This window comes from Nothobranchius furzeri, chromosome 2, assembly GCF_043380555.1.
Source record: "Nothobranchius furzeri strain GRZ-AD chromosome 2, NfurGRZ-RIMD1, whole genome shotgun sequence".
NCBI lineage: Eukaryota > Metazoa > Chordata > Actinopteri > Cyprinodontiformes > Nothobranchiidae > Nothobranchius > Nothobranchius furzeri.
The window spans coordinates 56,822,658-56,843,305 of record NC_091742.1 but is presented as its reverse complement, the minus strand read 5'-3'; positions in this window follow the sequence as shown (position 1 = coordinate 56,843,305).

Here is a 20,648-nt window from a genome sequence, read left to right as displayed (position 1 = left end):
AAAAGTCTCTTGGAGCCAAGTGCAAAGTCGCACAGGAAGTCGGCCATTTTGGTCCAAGTACTCGATTTAGTGGTTTTCGCACACGTTGTTTGGAGAGTGATGCTCCATCGCCCTTTTCACCAATCGCCTTCAAACTTCTGCTATACACTCTTAAGACATAAAGGAAAAAATTCAACCGTCGGATTTTAAATAAGTATAAAGGTGTGGGCGTGGCTAAGCCTCAAACTTTGACCTGTCGCCACGCCACTCTGTTTTTCACAGCTCCCTATTGGACTCCTTTTAACCAATCGCCAGCAATCACTGGCAAATAGCAGCAGACAAGTTGAGGACACTTGGTCTTTAGTCCTGGCAGGTTTCGAATAAAGGCGAGGCTTTGGGAGCATGGCGAATTTCGCCATCACGCCATGGCAATAAGTTTGCCTCTCATTTCTTCAATTATCGTGCCATTGCCACAAAATGTCTGGTGAGTGATCCTAGTCTGACCCCCAATAGAACTGGACAGCTGTAATTTGTGGGCGTGGCCTATTTTCTGAAATAGCGCCCCCTAGGAACAATAAAACTGCCAGCCACAAGCCATGCTTTGACTGAGGAGTACGAAAATTGGTACACTAATGTGGTGTCTCAGGCCCTACAAAAAAGTCTCTTGGAGCCAAGAGCAAAGTCGCACAGGAAGTCGGCCATTTTGGTCCAAGTACTCGATTTAGTGGTTTTCGCACACATTGTTTGGATAAGGATTCCCCATCACCCTTTTCAACAATCACCTTCAAACATCTGCTATACACTCTTAAGACATAGATGAAAAAATTCAACCGTCGGATTTTAAATAAGTATAAAGATGTGGGCGTGGCTAAGCCTCAAACTTTGACCTGTCGCCACGCCACTCTTATTTTCACAGCTCCCTATTGGACTCCTTTTAACCAATCACCAGCAAACACTGGCAAATAGCAGCAGACAAGTTGAGGTCACTTGGTTTATAGTACTGGCAGGTTTCGAATAAAGGCGGGGCTTTGGGAGCATGGCGAAATTTGCCATCATGCCATGGAAATAGGTTTGTCTCTCATTTCTTCAGTCATTGTGACATCGCCACACAAGTTCTGAATAGTGATCCTACTCTGACCCCTAATAGAATTGGACAGCTGAAGTTTGTGGGCGTGACCTATTTTCTGAAACACCGCCCCCTAGGACCATTAAAACAGTCAGCCCCAAGCCATGCTTTGACTGAGGATCACAAAATTTGGCACACTAATGTAGTGTATCAGGACCTACAAAAAAGTCTCTTGGAGCCAAGAGCAATGTCCTACAGGAGGTCGGCCATTTTGGTCCAAGTACTCAATTTAGTGTTTTTCGCACACGTTATTAGGAGAATGATATCTCCTCGCCCTTTCCACCGATCACCTTCAAACTTCTGCTATATACTCTTAGGACATAGAGGAAAAAATTCAACCGTCGGATTTTAAATAAGTATAAAGGTGTGGGCGTGGCTAAGCCTCAAACTTTGACCAGTCGCCATTACCTTATTTGACTTAACAACTCCCATGTGCATGATCAGATCAATTTCATACTTTGTCTATGTGATCACTGACCACATCTGAAGACAGTGACAATGTGGACAGCTGACATCACCTAAGCCCCGCCCCCTGACTACAGGAAGTCTATTGTTTTATGGTGAACTGCCCATATTTGTCCCCTCTAATTTAGTCAAGATGACACTAAGGTCATGCACTGTCTTCATGATGTTGTAATGACCATTCAGATCTGATAGCTTTTTAGAAAGTGAGGGGCTTTGATGCCATGGCGATTTCTGGCGTGACGCTGTGACCTTACGTTTGACTGTAACTTCCACAAACAGCCTCCGATTTGCCCGAGACTGAACATCACATCACCAGTGTGGTAAAGATAGAGTATCTCCTAGTGGTGAGACATGTAATGGTGGGCTCAGAAGGGATGCTGAGTCAGGGTGAGGTGTGGACGAGGAGGCCTTTTACTGTTTCCGGTGTCGGGGTGGCTGACTTTCTGTTCCGCCAGGCATGCCCTGGTGCCCTCGGCTGCCGGCCAGGATGGAAAAGCGCGGAGCCGGGTTTGGAGAGCGTCGGGGATGGAGCGGAGGGGGTGCAGAAGGAGGGCGAGCAGCTTCGCTGCGAGGGCCGAACGACGCTGCTTGCAGCTTTAATTATTATTCTTTTTTCTTCCGCGTCTTTGGGTGGCCTTTAGGGGGTCTTAGCATATCCAAAAAGTCACCAAATTCTGGCTCAATATAGAAAGTGCGTGAAATTTACGTATTTCACTGGCGATGTGAAAGTTCATTAAAAAGTGGCTCGACAGTGCCCCCTAGAAAGTGAAAAATACCCCTCTCCATAAAGCTTAGTTTATCGTACAGTTATGAAATTTGGTATACTGATAATACTCAACAGTCCGCACAGAAAAGCCTCTTGCAACCATGGTCAATATAAAACAGGAAGTCGGCCATTTTGGGTTGAAATGAGGATTTTTAGCCGTTTTGGCCAATTCTAGGGTCTATATTTGGTTGAACAGTTTGGTCATTTTTCGCACCATCGTCTCAAAAATAGTGCGAGATCGAACAGAATCGATGGACGATTCAAATGAGACAATAAAAATGACTTTTCGTAAATACTGAAGGGGCGGGGCCAGGCCTCAAAGTTCGAGCACTCGCCAAAAAAATTCAAATTGCTATAATTTCACAAATGAAAGAATTACAGTTAAAACAATTTCTAAGGACAATTGCCATCGCCCCCCGAAGACAAATGAATGGTCGATAGATGATGTCACACAAGCCCCGCCCCCTCATGACTTAAAAGGTCAAGTTTTACTGGGAAATTTTCCAAAATTCGCCCTTTCAAATAATCACCCCAAATTTGTAGCAGGTAACTGAAGACAAGTTGGGGTTGCTTGGCGTCACTTTATGGGAGTTTTCTGCAGAAGGCGGGGCTGTGGCGGCGCGGCGAAGTCAGGCGTACCGCTTAGGCCTTACGTTTGCCTCCCATTTCGTCATTTCTAAAGATATCGCCACAAAACTTCTTGGGAGTGATCCTAGTCCTGCCCCCCAAAAAATGTGATGTGAAAATCCTGTGGGCGTGGCCTATTTTCTGAAATAGCGCCCTCTAGGACCATTAAAACTGTCAGCCCCAAGCCAGGCTTTGACTGAGGATTACGAAATTTGGTACACTAATGTGGTGTCTCAGGACCTACAAAAAAGTCTCTTGGAGCCAAGCACCAAGTCACACAGGAAGTCGGCCATTTTGGTCCAAGTACTCGATTTAGTGGTTTTCGCACACGTTGTTTGGAGAGTGTTGCACCATCGCCCTTTTCACCAATCACCTTCAAACATCTGCTATACACTCTTAAGACATAGATGAAAAAATTCAACCGTCGGATTTTAAATAAGTATAAAGGTGTGGGCGTGGCTAAGCCTCAAACTTTGACCTGTCGCCACGCCACTCTTTTTTTCACAGCTCCCTATTGGACTCCTTTTAACCAATCACCAGCAATCACTGGCAAATAGCAGCAGACAAGTTGAGGTCACTTGGTTTATAGTACTGGCAGGTTTCGAATAAAGGCGGGGCTTTGGGAGCATGGCGAAATTCACCATCACGCCATGGAAATACGTTTGTCTCTCATTTCTTCAATCATTGTTACATCACCACACAATTTCTGATGAGTGATCTTACTCTGACCCCTAATAGAATTGGACAGCTGAAGTTTGTGGGCGTGGCCTATTTTCTGAAATAGCGCCCCCTAGGACCATTAAAACTATCAGCCCCAAGCCATGCTTTGACTGAGGATCACGAAATTTGGCACACTAATGTAGTGTCTCAGGACCTACAAAAAAGTCTCTTGGAGCCAAGTCCAAAGTCGCACAGGAGGTCGGCCATTTTGGTCCAAGTACTCGATTTAGTGGTTTTCCCACACGTTATTAGGAGAATGATGTCTCGTCGTCCTTTCCACCGATCACCTTCAAACTCCTGCTATATACTCTTAAGACATAGAGGAAAAAATTCAACCGTCGGATTTTAAATAAGTATAAAGGTGTGGGCGTGGCTAAGCCTCAAACTTTGACCAGTCGCCATTACGTTACTTGACTTAATAACTCCCATGTGCATGATCAGATCAATTTCAAACTTTGTCTGTGTGATCACTGACCACATCTGAAGACAGTGACAATGTGGACAGCTGACATCACCTAAGCCCCGCCCCCTGACTACAGGAAGTCTACTGTTTTATGGTGAAATGCCCATATTTGTCCCCTCTAATTTAGTCAACATGACACTAAGGTCATGCACTGTCTTCATGATGTTGTAATGACCATTCAGATCTGATAGCTTTTCAGAAAGGGAGGGGCTTTGATGCCATGGCGATTTCTGGCGTGAAGCTGTGACCTTACGTTTGACTGTAACTTCCACAAACAGCCTCCGATTTGCCCGAGACTGAACATCACATCACCAGTGTGGTAAAGATAGAGTATCTCCTAGTGGTGAGACGTGTAATGGTGGGCTCAGAGGGGATGCTGAGTCAGGGTGAGGTGTGGACGAGGAGGCCATTCACGGTTTCTGGTGTCGGGGTGGTTGACTGTCTGTTCTGCCAGACGTGCCCTGGTGCTCCCGGCTGCCGGCCAGGATGGAGAAGCGCAGAGCTGGGTTTGGAGAGCGTCGGGGATGGAGCGGAGGGGGTGCGGAAGGAGGGCGAGCTGCTTCGCTGCGAGGGCCGAACGACGCTGCTTGCAGCTTTAATTATTATTATTATTACGCTTTCTTTTTTCTTCCGCGTCTTTGGGTGGCCTTTAGGGGGTCTTAGCATATACAAAAAGTCACCAAATTCTGGCCCAATATAGAAAGTGCGTGAAATTTACGTATTTCACTGGCGATGTGAAAGTTGATAAAAAAGTGGCTCGACAGCGCCCCCTAAAGAGTGAAAAATACCCCTCTCCATAAAGCTTAGTTTATCGTACAGTTATGAAATTTGGTATACTGGTACTACTCAACAGTCCGCACAGAAAAGCCTCTTGCAACCATGGTCAATATAAAACAGGAAGTCGGCCATTTTGGGTTGAAATGGCGATTTTTAGCCGTTTTGGCCATTTCTAGGGTCTATATTTGGTTGAACAGTTTCGTCATTTTTCGTACCATAGACTCAAAAATAGTGTGCCATCGAACAGAAGCGATGGACGCTTCAAATGAGAAAATAAAATTGACTTTTCGTAAATACTGAAGGGGCGGGGCCAGGCCTCAAATTTCGAGCACTCGCCAAAAAAATTCAAATTGCTATAATTTCACAAAAGAAAGAATTACAGTTAAAGTAACTTTCTATGGATAATCGTCATCGCCCCCCGAAGACAAATGAATGGTCGCTGGATGATGTCACACAAGCCCCGCCCCCTCAGGACTTAAAACGTCAAGTTTTACTGGGAAATTTTCCAAAATTCGCCCTGTCGAATAATCAGCCCGAATTTGTAGCAGGTAACTGAAGAGAAGTTGGCGTTGCTTGGCGTCACTTTATGGGTGTTTTCTGCAGAAGGCGGGGCTGTGGCGACGCGGCGAAGTCAGGCGTACCGCCGTGGCCATACATGTGCCTCCCATGTCGTCATTTCTATAGATACAGTCACGAAACGTCTTGTGAGTGATCCTAGTCCGGCCCCCCAAAAGATCTCATGTGAACATCAAATGGGCGTGGCCTATTTTCTGAAATAGCGCCCCCTAGGTCCATTAAAACTGTCAGCCCCAAGCCATGCTTTGACTGAGGAGTACGAAATTTGGTACACTAATGTGGGGTCTCAGGACCTACAAAAAAGTCTCTGTGAGCCAAGTGCAAAGTCGCACAGGAAGTCGGCCATTTTGGTCCAAGTACTCGATTTAGTGGTTTTCACACACGTTATTAGGAGAATGATGTCTCGTCGTCCTTTCCACCTATCACCTTCAAACTCCTGCTATATAATCTTAAGACATAGAGGAAAAAATTCAACCGTCGGATTTTATACAAGTATAAAGGTGTGGGCGTGGCTAAGCCTCAAACTTTGACCTTTCGCCATTACATTACTTGACTTAACAACTCCCATGTGCATGATCAGATCTATATCAAACTCTGTCTGTGTGATCATTGACCACATCTCAAGACAATGACAATGTGGACAGCTGACATCACCTATGCCCCGCCCCCTGACTACAGGAAGTCTATTTTTTATGGTGAAATGCCCATATTTGTCCCCTCTACTTTAGTCAACATGACACTAAGGTCATGCACTGTCTTTATGATGTTGTAATGACCATTCAGATCTGATAGCTTTTCAGAAAGGGAAGGGCTTTGATGCCACGGCGAATTCTGGCGTGACGCCGTGACCTTACGTTTGACTGTAAATTCCACTAACAACCTCCGATCTGCCCGAGACTGAACATGGCAATCAACAATCATGCCCTTTATTCAACGAGGCACACACGGTTGGTGAACGTTGTGTAATGTCACCACAGCGCCCCCTACACACCATTAAAACTGTAATAACTCCTACAGACGAGGTCGTAACTGCACCAAACTTGCTATGTGTACTCACACAATGGCACCCACCACAGTCCTGTGGTAAGTTGTTGATATTGCTTTAGCTCCGCCCCCTGACAGATATTAGGCCCTGAATAACATATGCATGATGCAATTCACACCAAACTGCACACAAATGACTGTCATCAACCTACAAACTTCTTCATGGAATAATTCTTAAATTTGGGACAGCACCCCCTAGATAAAAAAAACCTTTGTAACTTCTGCAAAAAAGCTCCAAACTACATCAAACATTGTGGGAGTCATCACAAATCTGCAATCAACACATGTATGTGATCACTTGTTCAATTCACTTTAACTCCACCCACTTACAGCTTTTTGTCTCTAGATGACCCATGCAACGTTTGATTGATTCCAAATTAACAGAAAACCATCTTTGATGACCAAAGATGACCTCTATGGCATTTACTTGTAAATGGTCACAACGCCCCCTAGATGGGTTCAAACTTTATTAACTTCTAAAGTCAAAGTCAGAATGGCATTATACTTGGCTTGTGACATCACGTGACTGCACCAAACACATTGATGTGGTTGTTGGTTCAAATCCCTGTAGCTCCGCCCCTTTCAGCTCACTGGCTTTAGATAACACACACAACGTCCGTTTGATGCCAAAATAACAGAAAACTGTCTTTGTCAACCAAAGCTGACTTCAATGGGATTTTTCTGTAATTGATCACAGCGCCCCCTAGATAACTTTAACTTTTGATAACTTTAATAAATATGGGCAGAAAAGCACTAAAGTTGGTCTTTGTCATCACACCAACAGTGTGCTAAAGATAAAGTATGCCCTAGTGGTGAGACATGTAATATAATGGTAGGCTCGGAGGGGATGCTGATTCAGGGTTAGGTGTGGACGAGGTGACTGTTAGCTTTTCTTGGTGTCAGGGTGGTGGACGTTTCAGTCCGTGGACGTGCCCTGGTGCCCCGTGCTGCCGGCCAGGACGGAGCGGCGGGGAGCTGGGTTTGGAGAGCGTCGGGGATGGAGCGGAGGGGGTGCGGAAGGAGGGTGAGCATCTTCGCTGCGAGGGCCGAACGACGCTGCTTGCAGCTTTAATTATTTTTTGTTATTCCGTGCCCCCTTTGAACAGCTTTTTGGGGACCTTAACATACCCCAAAACTCACAATATTTTGCACACTTGTCAGGCCTGGTGAAAAATTTGATATTTTAAAGGTCCCAAAAAAATCGCAAAGAAAATGGCTGAACAGCGCCCCCTACAAAGTGAAAAAAAAACCCTCTCCATAAAGCTTAGTTTATCGTACAGTTATGAAATTTGGTACACTTGTAGTACTCAACAGTCCGCACAGAAAAGTCTCTTGCAACCATGGTCAATATCAAACAGGAAGTCCGCCATTTTGGGTTGAAATGGCGATTTTTTGCCGTTTTTGCCGTTTTTAGGGTCCGTTTCTGATTGGATTGCTCGATCATTTTTCGCACGATCGTCTCAAAAATGGTTTAAAATTGCTCATAAGGGATGGGCGAACAAAATGAGATAAGGATTCTGAGTTTTCGTATATGTTGAAGGGGCGGAGCCAGGCCTCGAAGTTTGACTACTCGCCAAAAATATTTAAATTGCTATAACTTCATAACTGAATGGAATAGAGTTACCAAACTTTCTGTGGTCATTCGTCATCCACCCACAAAGTAAATTGAATGGTCGGATGATGACATCACACAAGCCCCGCCCCCTCAGGACCAAAAAGATCAAGTTTTACTGTGAAAGGTCCCAAATTGCCCCATTTCACTTAATCACCACAAATTTGTAGCTGGTAACTCAAGACAAGTGGGGGTTGCTTGGCGTCACTTTATGGGAGTTTTCGGCAGAGGGCGGGGCTGTGGCGGCGCGGCGAACTCAGGCGTACCGCCTTGGCCTTACGTTTGCCTCCCATTTCGTCATTTCCAAAGATATCGTCACGAAACTTCTTGTGAGTGATCCTAGTCCGGCCCCCCAAAAGATCTGATGTGAACATCTGGTGGGCGTGGCCTATTTTCTGAAATAGCGCCCCCTAGGACCATTAAAACTGTCAGCCCCAAGCCATGCTTTGACTGAGGATTACGAAATTTGGTACACTAATGTGGTGTCTCAGGACCTACAAAAAAGTCTCTTGAAGCCAAGTGCAAAGTCGCACAGGAAGTCGGCCATTTTGGTCCAAGTGCGCGATTTAGTGGTTTTCACACACGTTGTTTGGAGAGTGATACTCCGTCGCCCTTTTCACCAATCACTTTCAAACTTCTGCTATATAGTCTTAAGACATAGAGGAAAAAATTCAACCGTCGGATTTTAAATAAGTATAAAGGTGTGGGCGTGGCTAAGCCTCAAACTTTGACCTTTCGCCACGCCACTCTTTTTTTCACAGCTCCTTATTGGACTCCTTTTACCCAATCACCAGGAATCTCTGGTAAATAGCAGCAGGCAAGTTGAGGTCACTTGGTCTCCAGTACTGGAAGGTTTTGCAAAAAGGCGGGGCTTTGGGAGCATGGCGAAATTCGCCATCACGCCATGGAAATACGTTTGCCTCTCATTTCTTCATTTATCGTGATATCACCTCGACCATTGTTGTGAGTGATCCTAGTCTGACCCCCAATAGAAAAGGTCAGCTTAAGTTTGTGGGCGTGGCCTATTTTCTGTATTAGCGCCCCCTAGGACCATTAAAACTGTCAGCCCCAAGCCATGCTTTGACTGAGGATTACGAAATTTGGTACACTAATGTGGTGTCTCAGGACCTACAAAAAAGTCTCTTGGAGCCAAGTGCAAAGTCGCACAGGAAGTCGGCCATTTTGGTCCAAGTGCGCGATTTAGTGGTTTTCACACACGTTGTTTGGAGAGTGATGCTCCGTCGCCCTTTTCACCAATCGCCTTCGAGCTTCTGCTATATACTCTTAAGACATAGAGGAAAAAATTCAACCGTCGGATTTTAAATAAGTATAAAGGTGTGGGCGTGGCTAAGCCTCAAACTTTGACCTTTCGCCACGCCACTCTTTTTTTCACAGCTCCCTATTGGACTCCTTTTACCCAATCACCTGGAATCTCTGGTAAATAGCAGCTGACAAGTTGAGGTCACTTGGTCTACAGTACTGGCAGGTTTTGAAAAAAGGCGGGGCTTTGGGAGCATGGCGAAATTCGCCATCACGCCATGGCAATACGTTTGCCTCTCATTTCTTCAATTATCGTGACATCGCCACAAAATGTCTGGTGAGTGATCCTAGTCTGACCCCCAATAGAAATGGGCATCTGAGATTTGTGGGCGTGGCCTATATTCTGAAATAGCGCCCCCTAGGACCATTAAAACTGTCAGCCCCAAGACAAGGTTTGACTGAGGATTACGAAAATTGGTACACTCATGTAGGGTCTCTGGCCCTACAAAAAAGTCTCTTGGAGCCAAGCGCAATTTCGCACAGGAGGTCGGCCATTTTGGTCCAAGTACTCGATTTAGTGGTTTTCGCACACGTTGTTTGGACATTGATGGCCCGTTGCCCTTTACACCGATCACCTTCAAACTTATGCTATGTACTTTTAAGTCAAAGGGGAAAAAATTCAACCGTCGGATTTTAAATAAGTATAAAGGTGTGGGCGTGGCTAAGCCTCAAACTTTGACCTTTCGCCATGACATTACTTGACTTAATAACTCCCATGTGCATGATCAGATCTAATTCAAACTTTGTCTGTGTGATCACTGACCACATCTCAAGACAACGACAATGTGGACAGCTGACATCACCTAAGCCCCGCCCCCTGACAACAGGAAGTCTATTGTTTTATGGTGAAATGCCCATATTTGTCCCCTCTAATTTAATGAAAATGACACTCAGGTCATACAGTGTCTTCATGATGTTTTAAAGACCATTCAGATCTGATAGCTTTCCAGAAAGGGAGGGGCTTTGATGCCATGGTGAATGCTGGCGTGACGCCATGACCTTACATTTGACTGTAACTTCCACAAACGGCCTCCGATTTGCCCGAAACTGAATATGGCAATGAACAATCATGCCCTTTAGCCAATGAGGCACAAACGGTTGGTGAATGTTATATAATGTCACCAAAGCTGACCTCAATGGGACTTTTCTGTAGTTGGTCACAGCGCCACCTAGATAACGTTATCCTTCGATAACTTTAAAAAACATGGTCAGAATAGCATTAAAGTTGGTCACTGTCATCACACCACCAGTGTGGTAAAGATAGAGGATTCCCTAGTGGTGAGACATAAAATATAATGGTGGGCTCAAAGGGGATGCTGAGTCAGGGTGAGTTGCGGACAAGGTGGCCGTTAGCAGTTTCTGGTGTTGGGGTGGTCGACGTTTGTGTTCTGCGGACGTGCCCTGGTGCCCCGGGCTGCCGGCCAGGCCGGAGCGGCGCGGAGCTGCGAGGGCCGAACGACGCTGCTTGCAGCTTTAATTAGGCCCGAGCAGCGAAAGCGCTGCGAAGGCCTCTTGTTTTTGCTCTGATTATTATTATTTTTTGTTATTCCGTGCCCCCTTTGAACAGCTTTTTGGGGACCTTAACATACCCCAAAACTCACAATATTTTGCACACTTGTCAGGCCTGGTGAAAAATTTGATATTTTAAAGGTCCCAAAAAAATCGCAAAGAAAATGGCTGAACAGCGCCCCCTACAAAGTGAAAAAAAACCCTCTCCATAAAGCTTAGTTTATCGTACAGTTATGAAATTTGGTACACTTGTAGTACTCAACAGTCCGCACAGAAAAGTCTCTTGCAACCATGGTCAATATCAAACAGGAAGTCGGCCATTTTGGGTTGAAATGGCAATTTTTTGCCGTTTTTGCCGTTTTTAGGGTCCGTCTCTGATTGGATTGCTCGATCATTTTTCGCACGATCGTCTCAAAAATTGTGTAAAATTGCTCAGAAGGGATGGGCGAACAAAATGAGATAAGGATTCTGAGTTTTCGTATATGTTGAAGGGGCGGAGCCAGGCCTCAAAGTTTGACTACTCGCCAAAAAAATTTAAATTGCTATAACTTCATAATTGAATAGAATAGAGTTACCAAACTTTCTGTGGTCATTTGTCATCGACCCACAAAGTAAATTGAATGGTCGGTTGATGACATCACACAAGCCCCGCCCCCTCAGGACCAAAAAGGTCAAGTTTTACTGTGAAAGATCCCAAATTGCCCCATTTCACTTAATCACCACAAATTTGGAGCTGGTAATTCAAGGCAAGTGGGGGTTGCTTGGCGTCACTTTATGGGAGTTTTCGGCAGAGGGCGGGGCTGTGGCGGCGCGGCGAAGTAAGGCGTACCGCCGTGGCCTTACGTTTGCCTCCCATTTCTTTATTTCTAAAGATGTCGTCACGAAACTTCTTGTGAGTGATCCTAGTCTGGCCCCCCAAAAAATCTGACGTGAACATCCGGTGGGCGTGGCCAATTTTCTGAAATAGCGCCCCCTAGGACCATTAAAACTGTCAGCCCCAAGCCATGCTTTGACTGAGGATTACGAAATTTGGTACACTAATGTGGTGTCTCAGGACCTACAAAAAAGTCTCTTGGAGCCAAGTGCAAAGTCGCACAGGAAGTCGGCCATTTTGGTCCAAGTGCGCGATTTAGTGGTTTTCACACACGTTGTTTGGAGAGTGATACTCCGTCGCCCTTTTCACCAATCACTTTCAAACTTCTGCTATATAGTCTTAAGACATAGAGGAAAAAATTCAACCGTCGGATTTTAAATAAGTATAAAGGTGTGGGCGTGGCTAAGCCTCAAACTTTGACCTTTCGCCACGCCACTCTTTTTTTCACAGCTCCTTATTGGACTCCTTTTACCCAATCACCAGGAATCTCTGGTAAATAGCAGCAGGCAAGTTGAGGTCACTTGGTCTCCAGTACTGGAAGGTTTTGAAAAAAGGCGGGGCTTTGGGAGCATGGCGAAATTCGCCATCACGCCATGGATATACGTTTGCCTCTCATTTCTTCATTTATCGTGATATCACCTCGACCATTGTTGTGAGTGATCCTAGTCTGACCCCCAATAGAAAAGGTCAGCTTAAGTTTGTGGGCGTGGCCTATTTTCTGTATTAGCGCCCCCTAGGACCATTAAAACTGTCAGCCCCAAGCCATGCTTTGACTGAGGATTACGAAATTTGGTACAATAATGTGGTGTCTCAGGACCTACAAAAAAGTCTCTTGGAGCCAAGTGCAAAGTCGCACAGGAAGTCGGCCATTTTGGTCCAAGTGCGCGATTTAGTGGTTTTCACACACGTTGTTTGGAGAGTGATGCTCCGTCGCCCTTTTCACCAATCGCCTTCGAGCTTCTGCTATATACTCTTAAGACATAGAGGAAAAAATTCAACCGTCGGATTTTAAATAAGTATAAAGGTGTGGGTGTGGCTAAGCCTCAAACTTTGACCTTTCGCCACGCCACTCTTATTTTCACAGCTCCCTATTGGACTCCTTTTACCCAATCACCTGGAATCTCTGGTAAATAGCAGCTGACAAGTTGAGGTCACTTGGTCTACAGTACTGGCAGGTTTTGAAAAAAGGCGAGGCTTTGGGAGCATGGCGAAATTCGCCATCACGTCATGGCAATACGTTTGCCTCTCATTTCTTCAATTATCGTGACATCGCCACAAAATGTCTGGTGAGTGATCCTAGTCTAACCCCCAATAGAAATGGGCATCTGAGATTTGTGGGCGTGGCCTATATTCTGAAATAGCGCCCCCTAGGACCATTAAAACTGTCAGCCCCAAGACAAGGTTTGACTGAGGATTACGAAAATTGGTACACTCATGTAGGGTCTCTGGCCCTACAAAAAAGTCTCTTGGAGCCAAGCGCAATTTCGCACAGGAGGTCGGCCATTTTGGTCCAAGTACTCGATTTAGTGGTTTTCGCACACGTTGTTTGGACATTGATGGCCCGTTGCCCTTTACACCGATCACCTTCAAACTTATGCTATGTACTTTTAAGTCAAAGGGGAAAAAATTCAACCGTCGGATTTTAAATAAGTATAAAGGTGTGGGCGTGGCTAAGCCTCAAACTTTGACCTTTCGCCATGACATTACTTGACTTAATAACTCCCATGTGCATGATCAGATCTAATTCAAACTTTGTCTGTGTGATCACTGACCACATCTCAAGATAACGACAATGTGGACAGCTGACATCACCTAAGCCCCGCCCCCTGACAACAGGAAGTCTATTGTTTTATGGTGAAATGCCCATATTTGTCCCCTCTAATTTAATGAAAATGACACTCAGGTCATACAGTGTCTTCATGATGTTTTAAAGACCATTCAGATCTGATAGCTTTCCAGAAAGGGAGGGGCTTTGATGCCATGGTGAATGCTGGCGTGACGCCATGACCTTACATTTGACTGTAACTTCCACAAACGGCCTCCGATTTGCCCGAAACTGAATATGGCAATGAACAATCATGCCCTTTAGCCAATGAGGCACAAACGGTTGGTGAATGTTATATAATGTCACCAAAGCTGACCTCAATGGGACTTTTCTGTAGTTGGTCACAGCGCCACCTAGATAACGTTATCCTTCGATAACTTTAAAAAACATGGTCAGAATAGCATTAAAGTTGGTCACTGTCATCACACCACCAGTGTGGTAAAGATAGAGGATTCCCTAGTGGTGAGACATAAAATATAATGGTGGGCTCAAAGGGGATGCTGAGTCAGGGTGAGTTGCGGACAAGGTGGCCGTTAGCAGTTTCTGGTGTTGGGGTGGTCGACGTTTGTGTTCTGCGGACGTGCCCTGGTGCCCCGGGCTGCCGGCCAGGCCAGAGCGGCGCGGAGCTGCGAGGGCCGAACGACGCTGCTTGCAGCTTTAATTAGGCCCGAGCAGCGAAAGCGCTGCGAAGGCCTCTTGTTTTTGCTCTGATTATTATTAGGCCCGAGCAGCGAAAGCGCTGCGAAGGCCTCTTGTTTTTGCTCTGATTATTATTATTTTTTGTTATTCCGTGCCCCCTTTGAACAGCTTTTTGGGGACCTTAACATACCCCAAAACTCACAATATTTTGCACACTTGTCAGGCCTGGTGAAAAATTTGATATTTTAAAGGTACCAAAAAAATCGCAAAGAAAATGGCTGAACAGCGCCCCCTACAAAGTGAAAAAAACCCCTCTCCATAAAGCTTAGTTTATCGTACAGTTATGAAATTTGGTACACTTGTAGTACTCAACAGTCCGCACAGAAAAGTCTCTTGCAACCATGGTCAATATCAAACAGGAAGTCGGCCATTTTGGGTTGAAATGGCGATTTTTTGCCGTTTTTGCCGTTTTTAGGGTCCGTTTCTGATTGGATTGCTCGATCATTTTTCGCACGATCGTCTCAAAAATTGTGTAAAATTGCTCAGAAGGGATGGGCGAACAAAATGAGATAAGGATTCTGAGTTTTCGTATATGTTGAAGGGGCGGAGCCAGGCCTCGAAGTTTGACTACTCGCCAAAAATATTTAAATTGCTATAACTTCATAACTGAATGGAATAGAGTTACCAAACTTTCTGTGGTCATTCGTCATCCACCCACAAAGTAAATTGAATGGTCGGATGATGACATCACACAAGCCCCGCCCCCTCAGGACCAAAAAGATCAAGTTTTACTGTGAAAGGTCCCAAATTGCCCCATTTCACTTAATCACCACAAATTTGTAGCTGGTAACTCAAGACAAGTGGGGGTTGCTTGGCGTCACTTTATGGGAGTTTTCGGCAGAGGGCGGGGCTGTGGCGGCGCGGCGAATTCAGGCGTACCGCCTTGGCCTTACGTTTGCCTCCCATTTCGTCATTTCCAAAGATATCGTCACGAAACTTCTTGTGAGTGATCCTAGTCCGGCCCCCCAAAAGATCTGATGTGAACATCTGGTGGGCGTGGCCTATTTTCTGAAATAGCGCCCCCTAGGACCATTAAAACTGTCAGCCCCAAGCCATGCTTTGACTGAGGATTACGAAATTTGGTACACTAATGTGGTGTCTCAGGACCTACAAAAAAGTCTCTTGAAGCCAAGTGCAAAGTCGCACAGGAAGTCGGCCATTTTGGTCCAAGTACGCGATTTAGTGGTTTTCGCACACGTTGTTTGGAGAGTGATGCTCCGTCGCCCTTTTCACCAATCTCCTTCAAACTTCTGCTATTTATTCTTAAGACATAGGGGAAAAAATTCAACCGTCGGATTTTTCAAAAGTTGAAAGGTGTGGGCGTGGCTAAGCCTCAAACTTTGACCTGCCGCCACGCCACTCTTTTTTTCACAGCTCCCTACTGGACTCCTTTTACCTAATCACCAGGATTCTGTGGGAAACAGCAGTAGACAACTTGAGGTTACTTGGTCTCCAGTACTGGCAGGTTTTGAAAAAAGGCGGGGCTTTGGGAGCATGGCGAAAATCGCCATCACGCCATGGAAATACGTTTGCCTCTCATTTCTTCAGTTATCGTGATATCGCTCCGACACTTCTGGTGAGTGATCCTAGTCTGACCCCCAAGAGAAATAGACAGCTGAAGTTTGTGGGCGTGGCCTATTCTCTTAAATAGCGCCCCCAAGGACCATTTAAACTAATAGCCCCAAGCCAAGCTTTGACTGAGGATTACGAAATTTGGTACACTAATGTGGTGTCTCAGTACCTACAAAAAAGTCTCTTGGAGCCAAGTGCAAAGTCGCACAGGAAGTCGGCCATTTTGGTCCACGTACGCGATTTAGTGGTTTTCGCACACGTTGTTTGGAGAGTGATGCTTCGTCGCCCTTTTCACCAATCTCCTTCAAACTTCTGCTATATACTCTTAAGACATAGGGGAAAAAATTCAACCGTCGGATTTTTCAAAAGTTGAAAGGTGTGGGCGTGCCTAAGCCTCAAACGTTGACCTGTCGCCACGCCACTCTTTTTTTCACAGCTCCCTACTGGACTCCTTTTACCCAATCACCAGGATTCTGTGGGAAACAGCAGTAGACAGCTTGAGGTTACTTAGTCTCCAGTACTGGCAGGTTTTGAAAAAAGGCGGGGCTTTGGGAGCATGGCGAAAATCGCCATCACGCCATGGAAATACGTTTGCCTCTCATTTCTTCAGTTATCGTGATATCGCTACGAAACTTCTGGTGAGTGATCCTAGTCTGACCCCCAAGAGAAATAGACAGCTGAAGTTTGTGGGCGTGGCCTATTCTCTTAAATAGCGCCCCCTAGGACCATTTAAACTAATAGCCCCAAGCCATGCTTTGACTGAGGATTACGAAATTTGGTACACTAATGTGGTGTCTCAGGACCTACAAAAAAGCCTCTTGGAGCCAAGCGCAAAGTCGCACAGGAAGTCGGCCATTTTGGTCCAAGTACGCGATTTAGTGGTTTTCGCACACGTTGTTTGGAGAGTGATGCTCCGTCGCCCTTTTCACCAATCACTTTCAAACTTCTGCTGTATACTCTTAAGACGTAGGGTAAAAAATTCAACCGTCGGATTTTTCAAAAGTTGAAAGGTGTGGGCGTGGCTAAGCCTCAAACTTTGACCTTTCGCCATTACTTTACTTGACTTAATAACTCCCATGAGCATGATCAGATCTTTTTCAAACTTTGTCTGTGTGATAATTGACCATATCTGTAAAAAATGACAATGTGGACAGCTGACATCACCTAAGCCCCGCCCCCTGACTACAGGAATTCTATTTTTTTATGCTGAAATGCCCATATTTGTCCCCTCTAATTTAGTCAACAAGTCACCAAGGTCATGCACTGTCTTCATGATGCTGTATTGACCATTCAGATCTGATAGCTTTCCAGAAAGGGAGGGGCTTTGATGCCTTGGTGAATTCTGGCGTAACGCCGTAACCTTACAAATCATTTTAATGGTGAGCTCAGAGGGGATGCTGAGTCAGGGTGAGGTGCGGACTAGGAGGCCATTCGCGGATTCTAGTGTCGGGGTGGTTGACGTTTCTGTTCTGCCAGACGTGCCTTGGTGCCCCGGGCTGCCGGTCAGGCCGGAGCGGCGCGGAGCTGCGAGGGCCGAACGACGCTGCTTGCAGCTTTAATTAGGCCCGAGCAGCGAAAGCGCTGCGAAGGCCTCTTGTTTTTGCTCTGATTAGGCCCGAGCAGCGAAAGCGCTGCGAAGGCCTCTTGTTTTTGCTCTGATTAGGCCCGAGCAGTGAAGCTGCGAAGGCCTATTGTATCTGCTTCGTTTCTTATTATTTCTTTCTTTCTTTTTCTTCCGCGTCTTTGGATGGCCTTTAGGGGGTCTTAGCATATCCAAAAACTCACCAAACTTTGGCCCAATATAGAAAGTTCGTGAAATTTACATATTTCACTGGCAACGTGAAAGTTGGTAAAAAAATGTTTCAACAGCGCCCCCTGGAAAATTAAAAATACCCCTCCGCTTTGACCTTTTTTCATAGTAGAGTGATGAAATTTGGTACACTTGTAGAAGTCAACAATATGCACAGAAAAGCCTCTTGCACCCATGGTCAATATCAAACAGGAAGTCGGCCATTTTGGACTAAAGTGGCGATTTTGACCCCGTTTTGGCCATTTCTAGGGTCTATATTTGGTTAAACAGTTTGGTCATTTTTCGCACAATCGTCTCAAAAACAGTGTGCAATCGAACAGAAGCGATGGACGATTCAAATGAGAAAATAAAATTGACTTTTCGTAAATACTGAAGGGGCGGGGCCAGGCCTCAAAGTTCGAGCACTCGCCAAAAAAATTCAAATCGCTATAATGTCATAAATGAAAGAATCACAGTTAAAGAAATGTTCTAAGGACAATCGTCATCGCCCTCCGAAGACAAATGAATGGTCGATTGATGATGTCACATAAGCCCCGCCCCCTCAGGACTTAAAAGGTCAAGTTTTACTGGGAAATTTTCCAAAATTCGCCCTTTCCAATAATCACCCCAAATTTGTAGCGGGTAACTGAAGACAAGTTGGGGTTGCTTGGCGTCACTTTATGGGTGTTTTCTGTAGAAGGCGGGGCTGTGGCGGCGTGGCGAAGTCAGGTGTACCGCTTAGGCCTTACGTTTGCCTCCCATTTCGTCATTTCTAAAGATATCGCCACGAAACTTCTTGTGAGTGATCCTAGTCTGGCCCCCCAAAAAATCTGATGTGGAATTCCGGTGGGCGTGGTCTATTTTCTGAAATAGCGCCCCCTAGGACCATTAAAACTGACAGCCCCAAGCCATGCTTTGACTGAGGATTACGAAATTTGGTATACTAATGTGGTGTCTCAGGACCTACAAAAAAGTCTCTTGGAGACAAGTGCAAAGTCGCACAGGAAGTCGGCCATTTTGGTCCAAGTGCGCGATTTAGTGGTTTTCGCACACGTTGTTTGGAGAGTGATGCTCCGTTGCCCTTTTCACCAATCGCCTTCAAACTTCTGCTATATACTCTTAAGACATAGAGGAAAAAATTCAACCGTCGGATTTTAAATAAGTATAAAGGTGTGGGCGTGGCTAAGCCTCAAACTTTGACTTGTCGCCACGCCACTCTTTTTCACAGCTCCCTATTGGGCTCTTTTTAACCAATCACCAGCAATCACTGGCTAATAGCAGCAGACAAGTTGAGGTCACTTGGTCTATAGTACTGGCAGGTTTCGAATAAAGGCGGGGCTTTGGGAGCATGGCGAAATTCGCCATCACGCCATGGAAATATGTTTGTCTCTCATTTCTTCAATTATTGTGACATCGCCACACAATTTCTGATGAGTGATCTTACTCTGACCCCTAATAGAATTGGACAGCTGAAGTTTGTGGGCGTGGCCTATTTTCTGAAATAGCGCCCCCTAGGACCATTAAAACTGTCAGCCCCAAGCCATGCTTTGACTGAGGATAACGAAATTTGGCACACTAATGTAGTGTCTCAGGACCTACAAAAAAGTCTCTTGGAGCCAAGCGCAATGTCGCACAGGAGGTCGGCCATTTTGGTCCAAGTACTCGATTTAGTGGTTTTCGCACACGTTATTAGGAGAATGATGTCTCGTCGCCCTTTCCACCGATCACCTTCAAACTCCTGCTATATATTCTTAAGACATAGAGGAAAAAATTCAACCGTCGGATTTTAAATAAGTATAAAGGTGTGGGCGTGGCTAAGCCTCAAACTTTGACCTTTCGCCATTACATTACTTGACTTAACAACTCCCATGTGCATGATCAGATCTATATCAAACTGTGTCTGTGTGATCATTGACCACATCTCAAGACAATAACAATGTGGACAGCTGACATCACCTAAGCCCCGCCCCCTGACTACAGGAAGTCTATTTTTTATGGTGAAATGCCCATATTTGTCCCCTCTAATTTAGTCAACATGACACTAAGGTCATGCACTGTCTTCATGATGTTTTAATGACCATTCAGATCTGCTAGCTTTTCAGAAAGGGAGGGGCTTTGATGCCATGGCGAATTCTGGCGTGTCACTGTGACCTTACGTTTGACTGTAACTTCCACAAACAGCCTCCGATTTAGCCGAGACTGAACATCACATCACCAGTGTGGTAAAGAAAGAGTATCTCCTAGTGGTGAGACGTGTAATGCTGGGCTCAGAGGCGGATGCTGAGTCAGGGTGAGGTGTGGACGAGGAGGCCGTTCACGGTTTCTGGTGTCGGGGTGGTTGACGTTTCTGTTCTGCCAGACGTGCCCTGGTGCCCCCGGCTGCCGGCCAGGACGGAGCGGCGCGGAGCTGGGTTTGGAGAGCATCGGGGATGGAGCGGAGGGGGTGCGGACGGAGGGCGAGCAGCTTCACTGCGAGGGCCGAACGACGCTGCTTGCAGCTTTAATTAGGCCCGAGCAGCGAAAGCGCTGCGAAGGCCTCTTGTTTTTGCTCTGATTATTATTATTTTTTGTTATTCCGTGCCCCCTTTGAACAGCTTTTTGGGGACCTTAACATACCCCAAAACTCACAATATTTTGCACACTTGTCAGGCCTGGTGAAAAATTTGATATTTTAAAGGTCCCAAAAAAATCGCAAAGAAAATGGCTGAACAGCGCCCCCTACAAAGTGAAAAAAACCCCTCTCCATAAAGCTTAGTTTATCGTACAGTTATGAAATTTGGTATACTTGTAGTACTCAACAGTCCGCACAGAAAAGTCTCTTGCAACCATGGTCAATATCAAACAGGAAGTCGGCCATTTTGGGTTGAAATGGCGATTTTTTGCCTTTTTTGCCGTTTTTAGGGTC